The sequence below is a fragment of the Martes martes genome (genome assembly GCF_963455335.1).
Source record: "Martes martes genome assembly, chromosome: 6".
Taxonomy (NCBI): domain Eukaryota; kingdom Metazoa; phylum Chordata; class Mammalia; order Carnivora; family Mustelidae; genus Martes; species Martes martes.
In genome coordinates, this window is record NC_137893.1 from 134,743,180 (window position 1) to 134,762,738 (window position 19,559).

At 46.6% G+C, this 19,559-nt stretch overlaps 1 protein-coding gene across 5 annotated transcripts in view; it reads left to right on the top strand.

Moving 5' to 3' along the window:
* The window catches only part of PHACTR1 (phosphatase and actin regulator 1), a 305,573-nt gene that overhangs the window by 239,621 nt on the left and 46,393 nt on the right, over positions 1–19,559 (top strand). The window lies entirely within an intron of this gene.

Genomic DNA, 19,559 nt, shown 5'->3' on the forward strand with positions numbered 1-19,559 from the left:
GATAAGTTTGAAAGTAAAATCAGACCAAACACTGAATGTCAAGGAAAGTGTGAAAGAAAAAAAAAATAGTGTTGCCTATTGCCAAACTATAGAACAATCACATTTATCAAAAAGAAAAAGTAACACATATGTATACACGCATGTACTATATAAATAGCATAATATGTATAAATGTACTAATATGTGTGAATATATTAATATATTTAATATAGATTTTAATTATAAATATTTGATATAATTAAGTACTTGGTATAAATATATTAATATATGTATTTACACGTAAGTATATCTAAATACATAAGTTTATATAAAGAATAACATATGTGTGTTATATAGATAACACACACGCTTTTATAAGTCTTAACATTTTTTGAAAGCATATACATGTAATCATTAATAGTGGTTCCCCCCCAGGTGGGGATATGGGAGAGAAATTCTTTTACTTTTACATTCATCTCTTTCCATACTGCCTTTTTACTTTGTGTGTATTGTTTTTAGGATACAAAAAGACAGGGGCTCCTGGGTGGTTCATTGGGTTAAGTGTCCAACTCTTGATCTCGTCTCAGGTCACGCTCTCAGGGTCGTGAGCTGGAGCCCCAGATAGGGCTCTGCACTCAGCAGGAGTCAGCTTGAGTTCTCTCCCTCCCTCTTCCCCTCCCCATGCTCACGCCTGTCCTGTCTCTCTCAAGGAAAAGAAAAAGGCAATTTGAATGTAAATAAGAAAAAATGAGAGTTGGCAGGAGGGTGGTGGGAAAGCAGTGGGACGGGAGAAGTGGAAGGCATGCCCTTGTTCTTGCTGATGAAGGACGCGGAGGGCTGGAGCCTGATTACCGAGCCTTTAGCGTTTAGCCACACCTGACCCAGTCCCCTCTTCAACCAGAATCCCCTCCAGTAGTCCTGCTGGGAGATCTGGAAAGAGGACCCGAAGGACTCAGTCTGAATCGTTCATGCCTCTGTGTGTGTTCAAATACCACCCCACTCCTCCCGGATTTCCCAACGTGATTCCAAGGCATGTTGCTTGCCCTAATTCCCTAGCATAACAAGAAGTGGTGCAATCCACCCACCGTGCAAGATGTGTCTGAGCTTGGGACCCCGAGTGCCTGTCCCGGAGTAATGACAGCTGTTAGCCGGGTCCTGCCAATGGGAAAGTTGCAGTCTGGTCACCAGGCGAAGAGCCAGAGGCAGGATGGACACGGTCAGGAGCTTTCTGTGATCGTTTCCCGACTTTCCGCCAAGTACTCTGTGTTTGGGCTCTAAGTGATTCCAAGGGAAGTAGCTGTTGCTAGGATCTGACTTGATTGCGCGTTAATATCCTCCCTCGCTGGAAAAGCTTTCTTTGGCCCCTTGGCATCCTTCTTAACTACTGTTACTGCTGATAAAGAAAGTCGTCATTTTAAATGTGGATGGCACTTTTTAGTCTTTGATATATCTTTATTATCATCTTAATCTTCACGTGACCTAGGGAGACCGAGTAAGTAGAGAAGCTAAGGAAGGCAAAGCCAGGTCCCCGATGCCAGCTTCGTGAGAGGGCTCTGCAGACTGCTCGTTGCCCACCTGTAACCCTATCGGTACAGAAACGGAGGCCAAGTTTTTAGATGCTTTTATAGCGATTTGACAGAATGATTTTATGTCTGTCGAATCTGATAATAAAAAGGGTTTTGTTTTTTAGGTTTTTTATTATATTTTACAAAAGCATCAGTTTGTGATAGATTGAAAATTAAAAGAGATGAATGCACTGACCAGGCAGCCAACAAAACAGGTTCTCCCTCAAAGATGCTTTGAAAAGCACCGTCCTAGGTAGTAAGTCAAGGGGTCATGTCCTCAAGCCTGGGGCTTCCTTCTGAAGACAGCTCACAGTCAGCCTGATTCCCATTCTCTACACCCACTGTATGCCTAGTAAGTCTTTGTATCTCCCAGGAGCTTTAATCAATTGAAAAAGATCCTCGAGGGAGCGGGTGGTAGTTGCTAAATGTGTTTCTACTAAAATAAGCCATTTTAAAATGTTCAGTGAGAAGTCCTAACTGACAGGGGACACACAGTTCTTCAGTTTAGGAATTTCTGTGTGTATTTGTAGAATATTTCAGCCGCGTGTCGACCAGTGGGTAGGTTTGTTGGACCTAAACCAGGTCGGGTTCTTTACTGAAATGAATCAAAGAGAACAGATGAGATTATGGAAAGAAGGGCCAGGAGGGGGACGAGCCTGCTGTTGGCAGCTGGGCCAAGGCCACCCCCCATGCTTCTTGCCACCCTCGGGCTCTCACTCCCTCCTGTCTCCCTCCCCTCCCACCTTAGGTCAAGGACAGGGTTGTTCTGATAGACTAGCCAGGACAACATGGACATCATTCGAACAAGATCACCCTCCAGAGAGAGAGAGGTCTCTTCTTCCCGAACAAATAAAGATGGAGAGATTTTTTTCTGAGCATCCCCAGGACTTCCAGAAGTCCTGGACAGATCTGAAGCAACGGGGTTCACAGGCCACCTCTCACCAGCGCAGGCTCTGCCACTGTATTTGGTGACGCTACCCTCCTTTTAGCTGCCTCCAAATGCTCCCTGTTGCCTGTCAACATGATTTCATCTTTGGTCTCACCAAGTTTAACACGGAAAGAAGGAATCCTTTCTCTCTTCTGGCAATTTCCAGTGACCCCCCAAAAAACACAGCAAGTGGGAAGAAACATTCCTGAGCACTTAGGTGAGCCAGCCACGAAGCTCCCGAGGTCTAATGGAATGTCACCTGCTGGCCTTGGTGCATTCCTGCGGTCGGCCCCTGATGAAACACTGTTAAGTCCCGTGAAAACCAAATGAAGAATTAAGGAGCATTAATGCCGGGCTTTGAGCCATAAATCTGAATAGGCCTGTTATGGAAGGGGCCATAGACAGTATCCAGGCAAGCAGCCCGCTGCCTGTCGCAGCCTTCCTCACCATTTGCCTTCCTCTCCCTGCATGAGCAGGAGCCCCCCCCCCCCCCGCCAAATCCCCAGAGAGACCACCCCCTTGTCAGGAAGGTATGATCATCACCGGGTTTCTTATAGTAAGTTACAAGTTTTACTTCTCCTAACTCAGACCCCTTCCATTCTATTTCTAGTCTTCCTTTCCTGTGAAAAGTTTCCAAATTGTCGAAGGTCTCTACCAGTGGCTTTATTAAGGGCTTCTCTCTTCCACGCCAAATAATCCCAAGTTCATTATAATAACCATTTACCGAGATGGTCTGTAGACCCTTTACCATCTTGCTCACGTTCTCCCAAGGACACTCAATCTGTTCTGATTTGTGTGAACAAGTTCTTCTTTTTTTTTAAGTTTTACTTAGTTAACGTACTGGGCGATATTAGTTTCTGGAGTAGAATTCAGTGACTCATACCTTAGGTACAACACTCCATGCTCATCGCAACGAGTGTCCGCCTTCATGCCCATCCCCCACCCACCTTCCCTCCATCAAACCTCTGTTCTCCATCATTCAGAGTCTCCTATGGTTTGTTTTCCTCTCTTCTTCCCTGCCTTCCCATTTGTTCATCTGTTTTCTTTCTTAAACTTCACACGTAAATGAGATCATAAGGTATTTGTCTTTCTCTGACTTTACTCAGCTAGCATAATGCCCTCTAGCTCCATCCATGGTGTTGCAAATGGCAAGGTGGCCTTCTCTTTGTTGGCCGAGTAAGAGTCCACCGTAGATACACACCACATCTTCTTTATCCCTTCATTAGTCGGGGGACATTTGGGCCCTCTCCACAGCTCGGCTGTTGTTGATAATGATGCTGTAGACAGGAGCAAGTTCTTAATCACTGCTCTAACCTGGGCTTCCTGCACGATGCAACGATGTGACATGTTCCATCGTAACACATTACATGTTACTGACATGGTCACGTACTGCGTTGGCTCACTACATGTGGGGAAGGGGTGCAGGCGGAGGGAGCTAGCGATGAAGTTGAAGCGAACTTGAAGAGTGCCGTATGTATCCAAAGTCATGGGACGGCCCCCGGCAGGACAGCCACCTGGAGGGGACCCCCGCATCACGGGGTTCCACAGTCAAACTGCTGAGATGTCAGCCTCAGGCACCACTTCTTTTTGCCTTCAATGCCTCATCTATAAACCAGGGGTAATAACCCCACCACCAGCCTCGTTAGGGTTGTTTGCGAAGAACAAGTGTCTTCTTCCGTCCAAATCCATCATCTTATCGCATGGCACGCAGTGAAAACGTCCAAGAAACCATGGTGAATGTTCCTCCAGATTACATAAAAATGCACCCTCCGTGCCCCTGAAAGGCACATTACAAATAGGTTTGATTCAGTCTTAGTGAAGATTTTGTTTGTATCTGTTTCCTGATATGACATGGTCTTCGTTTGTTTCCTTCCCTGATGATTCATGTCTTTTTTGAAAGTGACATTTTCTCATTTCAGGTATCATGCAATTTCTAAGATCCGCTGTAAGCTCCGTGATCTAATTGACATAAATCTTGGGATTCAGATTTAAAATCCTAATCAGCCACTAATTTTCTTTCTCATCTTAGTTCATCCGTTCCCTGTGCTCCGGCTTCCCTGTTGGTAAAATGAAGATGGGATCCGTATCCCTGTTGACCCTGAAGGAATTTGGGGAAGATGCTTAAGGGAATACACTTTAAAGGAGTCCCTCTTAGTTAAGGAAAAGGGAAATTCGTCCTTCCGGTCCCTCAGGCCAGAAATCTTGCGGTCACCCTGGCACCCTTCCTTCTCTTGTACTTCATGTCTGAGGGGTTGGCAAATCCTGTTGGGTCTACACGGAGAATATGTCTCAGTGATGAGCCACTTCCCACCCAGGGGCCTGACCCCATTGTCCCTGCTGCCTGGTCTCCTGCCCCCACTCCTGCCCTTCAGTCAGACAGACAACACGCAACAAAAATCAGGTCTTGACAGCCGCAGCCTGCTAGGACCGCCACAGCACAGTACCACGGACTGGGCAGCCTGAACAGCAGGAATTTACGTTCTCCCACCTGTGGAGGCCAGAAGTCCAAGATCTGAGCGTCAGCAGGAATGGTTTCCTCTGAGGCCTCTCTCCTTGACTCACAGACAGCCAGCTTCTCCCGGGGCCCTCTCGTGGTCTTCCCTCTGTGTGTGTCTGTGTCCTAATCTCCTGCCCTTAAAAGAGCACCATTTAGTTAGAACCCCACCCCCACCCCCACCCCCAACAACCTCATCTTGCTCAGTCTCTCCTTTAAAGACACTGTCAGGGGCGCCTGGGTGGCTCAGCCTGTTAAGCAGCTGCCTTGGGCTCAGGTCATGATCCCAGGGTCCTGGGATCGAGTCCCGCATCAGGCTCTCTGCTCTCTGCTTCTCCCTCTCCCGCTCCCCCTGCTTGTGTTCCCTCTCTTACTGTGTCCCTCTCTGTCAAATAAATACATGAATAAGTAAAATCTTTAAAAAAAAAAATTTAAAAAAAAAAAAAAAAGACACGGTCTCCAGAGGCAGGCCCATTCTGAGGTACTGGGATTAGGATTCAAACACATGGATTTTGAGGGGGACGCGATAACCCATAATAATGTTTGTGCCTGGAATGCTTCTTTGGCCTGCCAGCCCACTTACGAGTGAAAAGCAAAGGAGGCCAGCATGGCACGGACCCTGTCGTCTCCCTGACTTGTTCTCCGCACTGCCCACCCTCGCCCACCACGAAGGCCTCTCGCTGTTCTCGCCGCCTTGGACATGCCAGGTGCCCTCAGCCAAAGGGCCTCTGTGCTGACTGTTCCCTCGCTCTAGACTGTTCTTCCCTCACACACACTCAGGGCTCCCTCCCGCACCTCCCTGGGGTCTGTACTCAGTTGTCACCTCCCCAGGGAGACCCTCCCTGATCTCCCTACTTAACATTATAACCCTTCCCCCAATGCAGCGTGTTCTCCAGCCCCCCCCCCTTTATTCTTTTTGGAGGATTTTCCCCATCTAACAGCCCATATTGTTGGCTTTTCATTTGACTTATTGCTCTGCTCACCTAATAGAATACACCATCCACAGAGGTGAGAACTGTTTCGTTCAGGCTTGTATGCTGAGCACCTAGAATGGGGCTTGGCTTATAGTCACGATAGATGCTTAATAAATATTGGAGTGGATAAACAACTGTGTGAATGAACGAACGAACGAATGAATGAATGAATGTAGAGTCCTGGGTAGCCACTATGGTTAGGTTCTTAATCTACTCCCTGTCGAAAATATTTAGAGTGAGCCTGATGGTCTTTGTCCCTGTTGAACTTTGCGTTCTTGCAACACGTGCGTTATATAAATATTAAGTGATGGTGGCAAAAACGTGTCTTTAACCCCTTGTATTTTTCTCATGATCCTAACATGTCGAATGCTCCCTGTCTGGAATGCACTGTCCTCTCCTCTGCCACGCACTCCGTCCTCGTTTGCAGAGCAAAATTCTACTTGTTTTTTAAGAAATACCATGTCCTCCTTGACCCCTCCTCAGATCCCCAGGGGAAGGTCTGCCTCTTTCTGGGCTGTGTCTGTCTACACACACTGGCCCCATGTTGTGTGTATGTATGTTTTCTCTTAGATGGGGGCGGGGACCAGCCTTGTCTTCCCACTCAACCCCCCGCTCCATCCTGGGTGGGACCGGTCATGTAGCAAATACTCAGGAAACATTTATTAAACGAATGTTATTAAGTTCTTCTGAGCTTCAAATAGAAAGGTATTTTTTTTAAAGATTTTATTTATTTGAGAGAGAGAGAGAATGAGAGAGAGAGAGAGCATGAGAATTGGGAAGGTCAGAGGGAGAAGCAGACTCCCTGCCGATCCCGGGACTCCAGGACCATGACCTGAGCCGAAGGCAGTCGCCTAACCAACTGAGCTACCCAGGCGTCCCTAGAAACGTATTTTAATCTAATGTTTAATGTTTCCTTAGAAATTCCCTTAACTGTAGAAGCAAGCTTTAATCGTGGGTACGCTCCCTAGCTGGTCGTTGAGCTGTGTGAATTCTGTTTTTGTAGATATTAGAAAAAAGGAAAAATGTCTTCCTTTAAAGTTGCACATCGATCTTTGCTTGTCACACTGAGTAATAGCAGACTTGAGTTTAAGATCCTGTAATGTTGATGATGAACTATACCCACTGAAGTTCGTTGTACCTTCATTTAATTCTCTGACACCATATTCGTTGTAGACGATAAAATGGGGGAAGTGACCATCCTTGGCTCTCCTAGCAAACTAGTGAGGTGTACGGTTTCATATTGGATTATCCAACTGACTCCAGTATCCTCCAGCTAAGACTAAAACTTAACTTCCAGAATTTTTGGAATTTACAGAGATCTGAAAAATAAGCACAAGTAGGTGAAAGGTGGGTGAGGGGGGCATCCTGACTAGTGTATTAGCACGGAAGGAGTAATTGAAATCTCTGCGTTGGGACTAAAAAAGCAAAAAAAAATCCACATTTTTGTTCCCATTATTCCTTATGTATATCAATAATTGATATTTTAAAAAAATTTTTTTTATAAACATATATTGAATTATTAGCCCCAGGGGTACAGGTCTGTGAATCGCCAGGTTTACACACTTCACAGCACTCACCATAGCACATACCCTCCCCAATGCCCATAGTCCCACCACCCAATAATTGATGTTCTTAAGACCATTTTATTTTTCACCCACTGAGTTTTGGTTTAGGAAATTTTAAGAAGCAGACATTGAGTTCTACAGAGGATGCATTTGCTTACTACACATGGGTCTCAAAGTGGACAGATAAATATATCTCTGATAAATTCACTTTTCCTCTACCTTTTCCTACCCCTGAGTCCCTCAACAGCTAGAACAGGAAAGTTCTGACACTTAAAAAGGAAGGTACCTGTGTTGCCTTAGCATCCGTAAGATCAGTCAGCAATTTTTTACTGAGTGCCTTTCCTGGACCAGGCTGTGTGCTTGACCCTGGGGATACAGCAGTGAACCAGGTTTGGAGGGCTCCTGCCCCAGGGATGCAGACTCTGCCAGCAGCATACACTGGGGGAGTCAGGGCAGGAGGACGGCATACAGTAGGGGGTCAGCTCGGTAGGTGGGATTCAGGGTGGGCTTCTCTGGAGAGCTGCATCTCAGCTGAAATCCAAAAGATGGGGATGACCAGATGAAGAGGGTGAAGGGAAATGAGCGAACATTCTAGCAGATGAGAGAAAGGAGTGATAGACTGTCTCCGAACGGTTGGTGAGATTTTTATGAAAAGGCAGGAAGTTGGTAGTCACTCCCCACGTCTGTAGAAGACCAATCATTGAGAATGAGAGAAATAACACAAGATTGTAATCCAACATACAGAAGAACCCAGGAACTGCTGGAGAGGGTCCTGGAGGTCTTCGAGGCGGCTAGGCTAACAGCTGTCTCAGATGTTTCACTCGTGTATTTCATAAAGGAAAACCAGCAGGGGAGATCGTCTGCTCAGGACCTGTGCAACTCGGTAACCTCGCGTGAGATAGGTTGAAGTAGGTTGTTAACTCGACTGTGATTTTTCCTCTTCCGGAATATTAGTTGTGCATCTGTGTTAACAAATCCAGACCAGTGATGGTCAACCAGATGCAGGAAAGTTTCCAAAACCAACTTGAACTCTCTGTAATATTTACTGAATACCGCATGCCAAGTGTTGTGGTAGACCCACAATTAATAACACCAGTGGTCTTTCTTAATCGTATTATTCCATAATTACTTTTAGACCTTCCAAAGAGCACAATTCATTTATAATCCTAGTATACATACATTCCATGGTAACAACTGCTTTTTTTCACGTGGCCTCTAGGGCCATAGGAAATTCTAAAGAATAATTCCTGGTCATGAATTAGATGATTTCCAAGGTTTCTCGTCGCCATAACCATCTAATTATTGGGTTGGCTTGTGCTAAGAACGCTTCTGTCTGCAAATCAGTGTTCGGTGGTGATAAGCCTTGGTGCCTTGGTGGCCTGCTAAGAACGAAACCAAAGACCCAAATGTCATTGGCTTGTGAAGTAGCATCTGTGCAAAGCAGCTCAGGGTTTTGTTCATGTCTGTGAACCCACATACGTACTTAAATGAAATGCGTTTCCACAGAAGGATTCTCTTTCTTGTATCAGTGACCATTTGTCCCTGACCTCTTAAGGCCAGAACCGTCAATTTCTTACTTCTAAGTGGCTGCACGTCAGTATTGTTTTATAATGTGACTGTGACTCCCAGGGGTGTGATGTGATTTCAGTGCAAGGTGATGTCACCGTGAGCAGGACGGATCTTCCCCGCTAAGGTGATGAGCAAAGTGCTCAGGGGTGGGTTAAAATGAGACTGTACACACCACTAACATCCTTTGAAGTCTTAAGAGGGTGAAAAAAGGCAGCATATTTTCAGAAGAAGGAGAACCTGCTCCTGAATTCCTATGTGCATCAGTAGAAAACCTACTCTTGCCCAATGTGTGACTGTTGATTTTTGATTGTCTCAGAATCATTGTCCAGAAAGATTTTTAAGGGCCAAAAATAACCAAAACTCTAAAGGAAGCATTTTTAATAAATCCAATTTAATAAATTCAATTAATAAATAAATTTAATAAAACCGTAACAACTGGTTTATGATGAATGGTCCCTGCTTAAGCACATCCCTAGTTAAAACAGAAACCACCTTGGGGCACCTGGGTGGCTCAGCTGGTTAAGCGGCTCCAGTCATGACCCTGGAGTCCCGGGATCGAGTCCCACGTCGAATCCCGAGTCGGGCTCCTGGCTCAGCGGGGAGTCTGCTTCTCCCTCTGACTCTCCATGCTCTTACATTCTTTCTCTCATTCTCCCTCTCTCAGATAAATAAAATGTTATAAAACAATAAAACAGCAACCACCAACACTGACATTTACGAAGCACACTGCGCCAGCACTATGCTCTGAGCAAGCATGTGAGGTGGGCGGCTAGGTCTCTCCGTTTAACTGGAGAAGCCCAACCTAGATGTCCAGGGAGTGAGGGGCCCAGCTGGGTCTCAAACACAGGCCCTCCTTGCCGTGCATCCTGCCTCCCGGCACCACCATCCAGCCAAGCATGATCTAAGAGTGGCCTGTGCTGGTGCGGAGGGCTGACGTTCTGGGAGGAACCCACCACTGCTAGGCTTCTCCATCAGAGCAGGGGTGGGCCGTGGGTCACACTCTGTGTGTCTTACGGTTTTTTGTCTCCCATCCCAGCCTCAGACAGGACTTCAGAAACGTGGGTCCCTGGCCCTTAGAAAGGGCAGAGGAAGGGTTATGAATGAATTAATTTAAATTCATCACCACTAGTGAGGAAAAAAAAAATCTCAAAATGCATTCTCGACTCAGGAAGGCTCAGTGCTCTGCTCTATATATAGAAGAGCATAGTTTCCTGCTGACTAGAGTCCAAGAGAAAAACAAAAGCTCTAATGTTGAGTTTCTTATCTTAGAAGGCCATAATAAAATACACAGTGCGTGCCTGCTGGCCTCAAATGAGGCTGATTAACTGTTTTCTTGGATTTCAGTGCTTATTTCTGTCATTCTTCAGCCTCAGGCACTGTAGTTCGTAGCATAATTTCTCACACACTTTTGGTCTCCAAGAAGAAAATTGTTCTCTCTCCCCTCTGAAAACTCTCTTTATAACTCGTGCGCCTCCCATCACAAAAGCTGTTCCCCTGGAAGTTTCATTTCATTTTCAGTGTTATATTTGTAGATAATAAAGTTCCTCTGTCCTCTGAGGAAATTAATGTCTTTTTAAAAACTTTAACAAGCAGTGCCTCTGAAATCCGCAGCCAGAAAGCAGTATCTCTTTATTACATGTCTTTCTTTAGAAAGGATGATGAAATGGTCCTCAAGTTTTTTTCAAGAAAGATTAGGATTTAAAATAGTGATTTTTAATTTCAAAAATTGCCCCTGATTTCCTAAAAGACTATCAGAGGGGTTTGATAACCTGTAATCCCCCACCCGTGGTTGAGGCCCAGGGCCCTGCCTTGCCTCTGTTACCACGTGACAGAGAGTGATGATGCAAAGCTCTCTTGGAAAGAGACCAATTGCTGTCATGAACCTGGATTGTGGTAGATGTTTTGGCATTCATTTCTCTATGAATTATTAAAAGTAAACTGCTTCTCCCTCACCAGTGGTAAACATGATAGGTTATAAGATAGTCGCTTAATTTTCAAAGTCGAGGGATTCCTTAGAAACATGCAACTATTTCAATGGTAGGAAAATGGCGGAGGGGAGGGGGGTGGTAGGAAAATGGAGGAGGGGAGGGGGATGGTAGGAAAATGGTGGAGGGGAGGGGGTTCGAAATCTGAGGGGTACCTTTGTGCTCTCAAACTGTGTGTCTCCTACTTGGCTTAGTAATGTCTAAAAGGAGAGTTGAATTTTCCAAAGAGAACACTTGCTAAATGTTTTTCTTGATGGAGACAGGACTGAGGGAGTGAATAAAGCTTTTCACATCCATGATATGTCATGGTGAAGGAGAAGAGAGTTTAGAATGTATGTTTTTACAGATTTAGGACTTCCCTTTAACTCTCAAGCTTTCAGAATTTTTCTGTTTTTACTGTGTCTATTCTAAGTGGTAGCCTTCCTGTTTTAGGTAAATTTTTCTTTATTCTTCCCTGTTGGTTCATTTTTTTCACGAAGGAAATTATCCTTTTTGGTCAGTGAGGACAAAACAGACTCCTCGTGGGCTTACCTTTTAGGGGGAGGAGACCCATGAACGTGTAATATGTGGTGAAGTGGGGGAGGGGGCACTGAGGAAAAATAAGACAGGGAAATGGGGAGTTGATGGGGAGGCCCTTCTGTCCTCCACAAAATAGGTTATTAATGTGGCCACAGTAAATGCATGCGGTCCCCCTTTTCAGTGCCAACCCTCCGTGTTCACAGTTGGACTTTTCCGCCTACTAATTAGGGTCTCCCCTCTCTCGTATCCTGTTCTGTCTGTGCACCCACTCACCTCCAGCCCTATGCTATGCACACTAAGACCATTACACTACCAGAGTCTAGAATTCAAATCTACCTCTCTGTTCCCTAACAGCCTCTAGCCTTGGGGCTCTTCGAAGCAAAGTTCATAGCAAAAGAGCAGTTGGGTTCTGTGAGTACCTGTTGTCCCTTCTTTGTGCCAATTGCATTTCTTAGTGAGCACATCCGTGTACCAGAAAATCCGAGTCATCGAGGCTTCTCTGGGAGAAGGCAGCATGGTTGGTGGAAAGGACACCGGCTCTGCAGTGAGAAGATCCAAAGTCACATACCTGCTGTGGTCCCTTCCCTCATGTTCTCAGAAGCATAGCGCCCTCCTCCGTAAGATCAAGATAATAGGAGTACCCTTCCTCACGCCGCACATTCTGGTGGAGAGTCAATGAGAAGATAAACATTTTCAAAGCACTTTTATAGGACCCTTAAAGGACCCCGTGTGTTAGCTATTGTAGTAGCTTTGAAAGATGCCCGGCTCCTTCACCCTGTGCCCTAGAGCTCCTGGTATATGTAATTAGTAGAACGGAAAGACTCCAAAATGGTACAGCAATCCCACGTCTCGTGAATATGGTGGAATGCTCATCCCTATGATATTTGCTGGGAAAATTACATCCTCCGGAGCTAGGTAGATGGAGAAGAGGATCTCCTCTTTCTCCCTCCCCTGGAGAATAACTTAGGGCCTTTGGTGTTTATTTAAATTCATTATAGAACATCCTATAAGAAGAAACCTTCTAGATTCCATCTCGCCCAACTATTACCTTACAAGACGGCCTAACTCTGGGCAGTCTTATTGGAAGTAGCCTGACAGGCTGTGAGTGTAGAATTGGAAAATGCAATGACCTTAATTAAGCTCTCGCACCTGTTCCGTGCTCCTGCGGTCCTGAGATGGAGGGCACCGTGGGTACCATGGCATCCTTCCTAGCGGAAACCTCTGTGCCTTATCTCTTTGGGTTATTTTCTTAGGGAAAAACTCCCGATCACAATTTCCAAAACCTTAATTTTCCTGTCATAAGGCTATTTTCCATACAACAGCAAGACTGCAAAGGTCACAGGGATGGTTATTTTCGTGAATTCAACGGTGGGAAAACACAGGGTGGCCTAGCCTGATTCCAGGGGACTTCAGTTCAAATATTTGACTGACTTTTCCATCCATTCCAAAAACATGCACACAAATGGGGCTGGGAGATGAGGAGCATTGATAATCAGCCTCTGTCTGCGACGCTCATGGTCAGTGGGGCAGGGAGGAGGTGCTCAGACTTGTAATCATCACATAATGCGACAGATGCTGTAACAGAGCTGGGAGCCGAGCTGGAAGCACAGAGAAGGGCCTGGTGTCCGTTGGAAAAATCAGGAAAGGCTGCTCGGAAGAACTGGGATCTGAGCCATCCCTGAAGACTGGGGGATGCCCCAGGCCAAACTCTGAGGGGATAGTTCTGAGCCTGAGTGATGGCAGGAGCAGAGGGAGGAGACAAGAAGTCTCCCAGGGTGCCTGGGAAGCAGCACGTGGCCCCGTGCATCTAGAACGCTGGGCATACGGTGAAAAGGGGGAACAGACCAGGTTGAGGGAAGTGTGGAGCCATCGTGTGAGACGCCCCCGTGTCCATGCGGGAGGGGCTGGAGATCATCAGGCTGACAGTGAGACCCTTCAGAGGTCTTAACGGGGAGAATGACATGATGAGATCTGTTTGACAGCCGTAGAGAGGGTGGAGAAGGGAAGGTTCTGGAAGAAGAACGAGTTCAGAGCCATACCAGGGATTCTGCTTCTGCATGGATGCTGGTATTGTGACATCAGTAAGGGATAAGGTTCTGCAGTCCCTCCTGCCTGAGTCCAGTCATGTCTGCTCCGCTCCAGCTGTGAGCTTGGCCATGTGCCTCGCCTTTCCTCTCTGAGACAAGGGGATAAGGGTAGTACCTCTCCAAAAGGACTGTTGTCAGGCTTTCATGAACCGATGCATGGCTCAGGATGAGCATTTAAAATGTTAACGTTTGTCCTCTTTGCGTGCGGCAGTGCCGTGAGAGTAAAGGAAGGCTGGGTGAGAGGCTTGGGGTTTACCTGCAGTTTTCGTTCCCAGTCAGCTACCGGGGAGAGGAACAGTGAGCTCAAGCCGCAGGCAGCCAGCTCCGTTTGAATTCCAAGCAAACTCAGGGCTTCATCCCAAGGAGTTTTGATGCGAATGATCTAGAATGGATCGTATTACGTGAGTCAGCTTTTCCTCGGGGAGTGTGACAGGTACTCCGGGATGCGTGGTGACTCAGGCCACCAGAGTATCATTTTGGAGATCACTGACCCGGGCAGCGTGGGGAGAACAGCTGGTGTGCTCGAGAGTGTGCTGGGAGCTCTTGCTTCCGTGCGGAAGCCGCTTGGGGATGGGAGCAGGGGAGCCGAGAATTGACTCGGCGGAAGCCAGACATCAGTGGATCCTCAGACCCCCTGAGAATCCGCCTGAAACATAACAAGTCAGGCGCTCAGGAGAAAGGATCTGGAAGGTTCCTAATCTAGGGAAAGCTGCAGATTCCCGACAGTCAATGCCAAGGTTGCTTCAGAAGACGCTCACATGGTACAACACTGGGGAAGCAGCACGGAGTGAAACTGTCATGGATATTCTAGGCCAGTGGCTCCCAGAGGGGCAGTTTGGCCCCCGCAGGACGTTTTGCGATGTCTGGTGATATTTCTGGTCACGGCAGTTGGAGGAGGTACTGCTGGTCTCTTGTGGGGAGAGCCCAGGGATGCTTGCTGAACACCCTGCAAAGCACAGGACAGACCCGCACCCCGAAGAACCATCTAGCCCAGATGGTCATCACGCTGAGGTTGGCAAAACCTGGTCTAGGCCATTATTTAACCAAAATGTGATACATGCAGTTGTTGGTAGTACACAAGTTCCGTGCAGGAGAACTTTCTATAAAAGTGTTAATCATCTTTCTTATTTTAACAGTAGTTATAAACACATAGAATAATTAGTGCAGAAGACCTAGGATGACAAAGGTCGTGCTTAAGATGAGGCCACAATGGTGTTTGTTCCTCTAAACACTGACTTAAAGATACAAAGCCGAAAATAGCATAAATGAACTCAGCCATCGCACGCACACACAAACGTGAGTGTGGGTGTGATGGCAGTTAGGAAAGATCAGTTTAAGCCAGAGGTCAGAAAACTCAGTTGTTTTTCCATTGACCGTATTCCCCATGCTGTACCTTCATGCCCATGACTACTTCATTCCCTAAGTGGAGGCCTGTGTCTCCCTCTTCCCTTTGTCCTTGTGCCGAGCCCCCCTCCGGCAGCCATCAGTGTGTTCTATGTATTTATGGGTCTGGTTTTGTTTGCTTATTCATTTTGGTTTTTAGATTTCCCATCTAAGTGCAACCATGTAGCATTGGTCTTTCTCCTTCTGACTTATTTCACTTAGTGTAATACCCTCTATGTCCATCCATGGTGTTGCAAATGGCAAAAAAAACTCATTCTTTTTTATGGTCGCACGATATTCCGTTGTATCTACCACATCCTCTTTATCCACTCATCTGTCAGTGGGCACCTGCTTGCTTCCCTGTCTTGGTTAGTGTAAATAATAATGCAATCAACATAAGGATGCATGTATCTTTTCAAAATAGTGTTTCCATTTTCTTCCCGTAAATACCCAGTCGTGGAATTCCAAATTGTAAGTAATTCTGTTTTTAATTTTTTGAGGAAACTCCATACTGTTTTCCACAGTGGCTGTACCAGCTTGCATTCCCACCAACTGTGGACAAGGGTTCCATTCTCCATATCCTCACCAACACTTAATATTATTATTTTTGGCCATTTCTTGTCTTTTTGATGCTAGCCACTCCAACAGGCGTGAGGTAATAACATTGTAGTTTTGACTTGCATTTCTCTGATGGTGAGTGATGTCGAGCATCTTTTCATCTGGCTGTTGGCCATCTGGATGCCGTCTTTGGAAAAATGTCTATTCGGGTCCTCTGCCCATATTTTAATTGGATTATTTGGGGTTCTGGCACTGAGTTGTATAAGTTCTTCAAATATTTTGGATATTAACACCTTATTGGATCTGTCCTCTGCATATATCTTCTCCTATTCAGTTGGTCACCTTTTTGTTTTATGGATGGTTTCCTTTGCTGTGCCAAAATCTTTTTATTCTGGTGTAGTCCCAGTAGTTTAATTTTGCTCTTGTTTCTGCTGCCTTAAGAGGCATAGCTAGAAAAATGTTGCAAAGGCCAAAGGGAGTCCTGCCTGTGCACTCTTCTGGGATTTTTACGGTTTCAGGTCTCACAATTAGGTCTTTAACCCATTTTGAGCTTATGTTTGTTTACGGTGTAAGAAAGTGGTCCCGTTCCATTCTTTTGCATGCAGCTGTCCAGTTTTCTCAGCAGCGTTTATCAAAGAGATGGTCTTTTCCCCATTGTATATTCTTGCCTCCTTTGTTGTAGATTAACTGACCGCATAAGCATGGATTTATTTCTGGGCTCCCTGTCCTGTTCTGTGGATCTATGTGTCTGTTTTTGTGCCAGTACCCTACAGCCTTGTAGTATATCTTGAAATCTGGGATTATGATCCCTCCAGCTTTGTTCTGCTTCCTCAAGATTGCTTTGGCTTTTCGGAATCTTCCATAGTTCCATATAAATTTCAGAAAACATTTTTCTGATAGTTGAGATAGTAAAGATTTGAGGCTCCATTGCAATGCCTCAACTTTGCCACATTGGAGCGAAAGAGACCAAGACAGTCAACGCGATGAGGTCATCACATGAGTCAACAGAGGAATCGTCCAATGAGTCCTGATGATTACAATGCAGTGTCTGAGCTGAATCCTCTAAACTCAGTGCCCAAGGGCAGCCTGATGGTGGCACGGTCAAACACTGTTACCTACCCTGGTTAGTAAGATTTAAAATACTTATATAAAGTAATAATGCTCTCCTTTACACATTCCCTCCACCTTGCTTGTGTACAGTGAGTGTGGTTTGTGATTAATCAAAGTACACAGTCTTACCAGTATCCCAATTCAATTTTTAGATATAGCATATTGAAACAGGATGGGCTCAAATTCCAGCTCCCTTCTTTACTCCCTGTGTCCTCATGAGCCTATTCATTGCCCTCCCAGAGCCTCAATTTCCTGCTTGATAAAATGAGGATAATGACATTTCTCCTGCAGAGTTGTCATAAAGATAAAATGAGATATCAGATATAGAAGTTTCTAGAACAGCGGACAACACAGCCAAGAAATGTTCCCTTTTTTCGTTCCCTCCATGCCTGCTCTATCCCAGTTCTTCTGCATATTTGATAAGGAGGCCCTTTTTGTCATTAAGCCATTGACAAAAGTGCTGGCCAAGTCAGGGGCACCCACAGGCTTGCAGGACACACATCACGAGCACCTCCCTGAAAATTAAACAAATAAACAAACAAACAAAAAAACCTCTTAATACTCTGTGAAAATGATTTGCCAGCTCCTTAGAAAAGCACCTAAATCTCAGGGATTCCAGCCCATATCCACTCAGCAAAAATAATCAAAGATGATTGAGTGTCTGCTTTGTGTCAGGAACAGTGGTGGGCATCTGCTACAAACAACAGTAAGACCCGGTCCCTGACCCTCCAGGAGGCTCCAGCTTGGTTGAGGACAGGAGGCAGCAAGCGAACAGATGTTCACAACGTTCACAGTGGTGGAGTCTCTGGAGAATGTAGGCAAAGCTTCACCTGGGACAGAGGATTAAAAGATAAATTGAAATCAGCACAGTGAAGGTGGGAGGGGAGCGCATTCCATGCTGAGTGCCTGTAACGCCTTGTTGGGACTCAGGGGTACGTGGAATGGGGACAGGGTTGGGCAGGGGGCATCGAGGGTAGGTTTAATAATAGGGGTCAGCTTGTGCAGGGGGCTGCGTGTCCTCCTGTGTTGGAACTGTTGCTCATAGGCCGATGGCTTTTACTTCCCTTCAGCAGTGAGACCTTTCACGGAGAGCAGATCTGCTAAGTGACAACTCCATTAGAGAAAACCAGCCTTTCCTAAGACTGATACTCGGCGAGGGATTCCCCTTCCTGCCTACAGCCACGGGGGTGGAGGCCAAATGTAATCAGGCACTACGTTCACGTTCACGTCGATTTAGCTCTTGGCCTTGACTAGTACAGCTCATAAGGCGTTAGCGGAATCTCCCACTTGTGTCACTCTGGGAGCACTGGTTCTGGGGACTGGGTGGGTCTTCCGAGTTCTCATGGGTGAAGGAACGAAGTCTGGGTTTTAGCAAGTTGCCCTGACGACGGTGTGAATTGTCTGAGGCTGAGAGTGTCGAGAATCCCCCTGGAAGGTCGCTGCTGTCACTAACAGGACAGGGCCTCGTTCAAGGGCACGCCCACGGGCCACCTCCTGGCCACCGGCCCTGCCGTAAAAATAGGATTACCCGATTTTGCCCAAGGAGACATGGGCTCAGAGAGGTTAGTTACATCATTAGCCCAATGTAAAGATTTGATAGTATGTGGCAAAAGTTGGACTCCGATCTGTGTCTTGACTCCTCGGACCGAGGTCCCGTAACGACCTTTCCAGCCCCCGCTCGGCTGACTTGTCTCCTTTGTCTTCTCTTGCCGTCCCTTGGCTCACCAGTTACCGATGGGTGGGATTATCTGGGTGTTTGTCCTTCACCCAGCGCCTTCCCTGACATACAGTTGGCAGCCGGCAGATATTTATGAATCAGACCCTCTTGGCGGATCCACCTGGCTTCCCGGGAAACACCTTTTTTATCCTTGTGGTAAATCAGACATTCTCTCCCCTGCTCGAGTCATACTTGAGGCAGATGACATGCTTGACCAGGCGAGGCCTTCAGGTGTGCCTGTGGTGCCCCCAGCAGGCATTCGCCGATCACCATGACCGGTCCCTTTTTCACAAGGCCGGTGGCCTGAGGGATGGCTCGCACACGCCACCGCAGCCGATGGGCCCAACTTACCATGCGTCCTCCTCAAGGCCTCACTCTTACCCTGTGTCTGTCAAGGTGGACAAGCCACAGCCTCCTGTTTACCCAGCCGAGCTGTGAGGCTGATTTTTCTTCTCTTTCTTTGCATACTGTTCCTCCTTTCTCTGTCCTCTTGAGACCGTGTGGAACCTTCTAGCTTAAGGAATTCTTATGCTTTCTCGTGTCTAATTTTGTTTGTTTGTTTGTTTGTTTGGGCCTCCAAAGAGTCTTCCGACCGCCCAGGAACATCTAGGGCTACCTTCCACGCCTCACTCCTACCTGTCCCATCCCCAGCTCTGTGGCTTGGTTTTGTTAGTTAAACTATCACGGAGAGGAAAAGGCAGGGGGGATGCAAGCAAGGGCCTGCCGTGCAGTGAGATTTGTCCTTCTCCCGAGTCTACTTGCCTTAATTCTCAGTGTGGGAATCTGAGTGCACCTGGAAGGCAGCTTCTGCCTTGCGGAAGAGAGGGCCACCTGGCGGGTGGGACGGTAAGTCCCCATCAGCCAGCTGTCCCTTCTGCCACCCCTCCCATGCTCCCCCCACCTGCCCTCACTGCCCTTGATACGGAATCCGGCGGGAAATGGACTCCTCACATGGGTCATGGCTCGTAAGATGCTGTTTTTGTAACTCTGTGTCGTACTCTTGCTCAGCCGTCGAAGGGTTTTTAAGTTGATTGAGTTCCTTGCCTAGAAGCTCAGAGCTCGTAATGTGTTAACTAGATTTTCCATTTGTGTCACCGCAGAGTTATGTGCCAAACACACAGAGAAA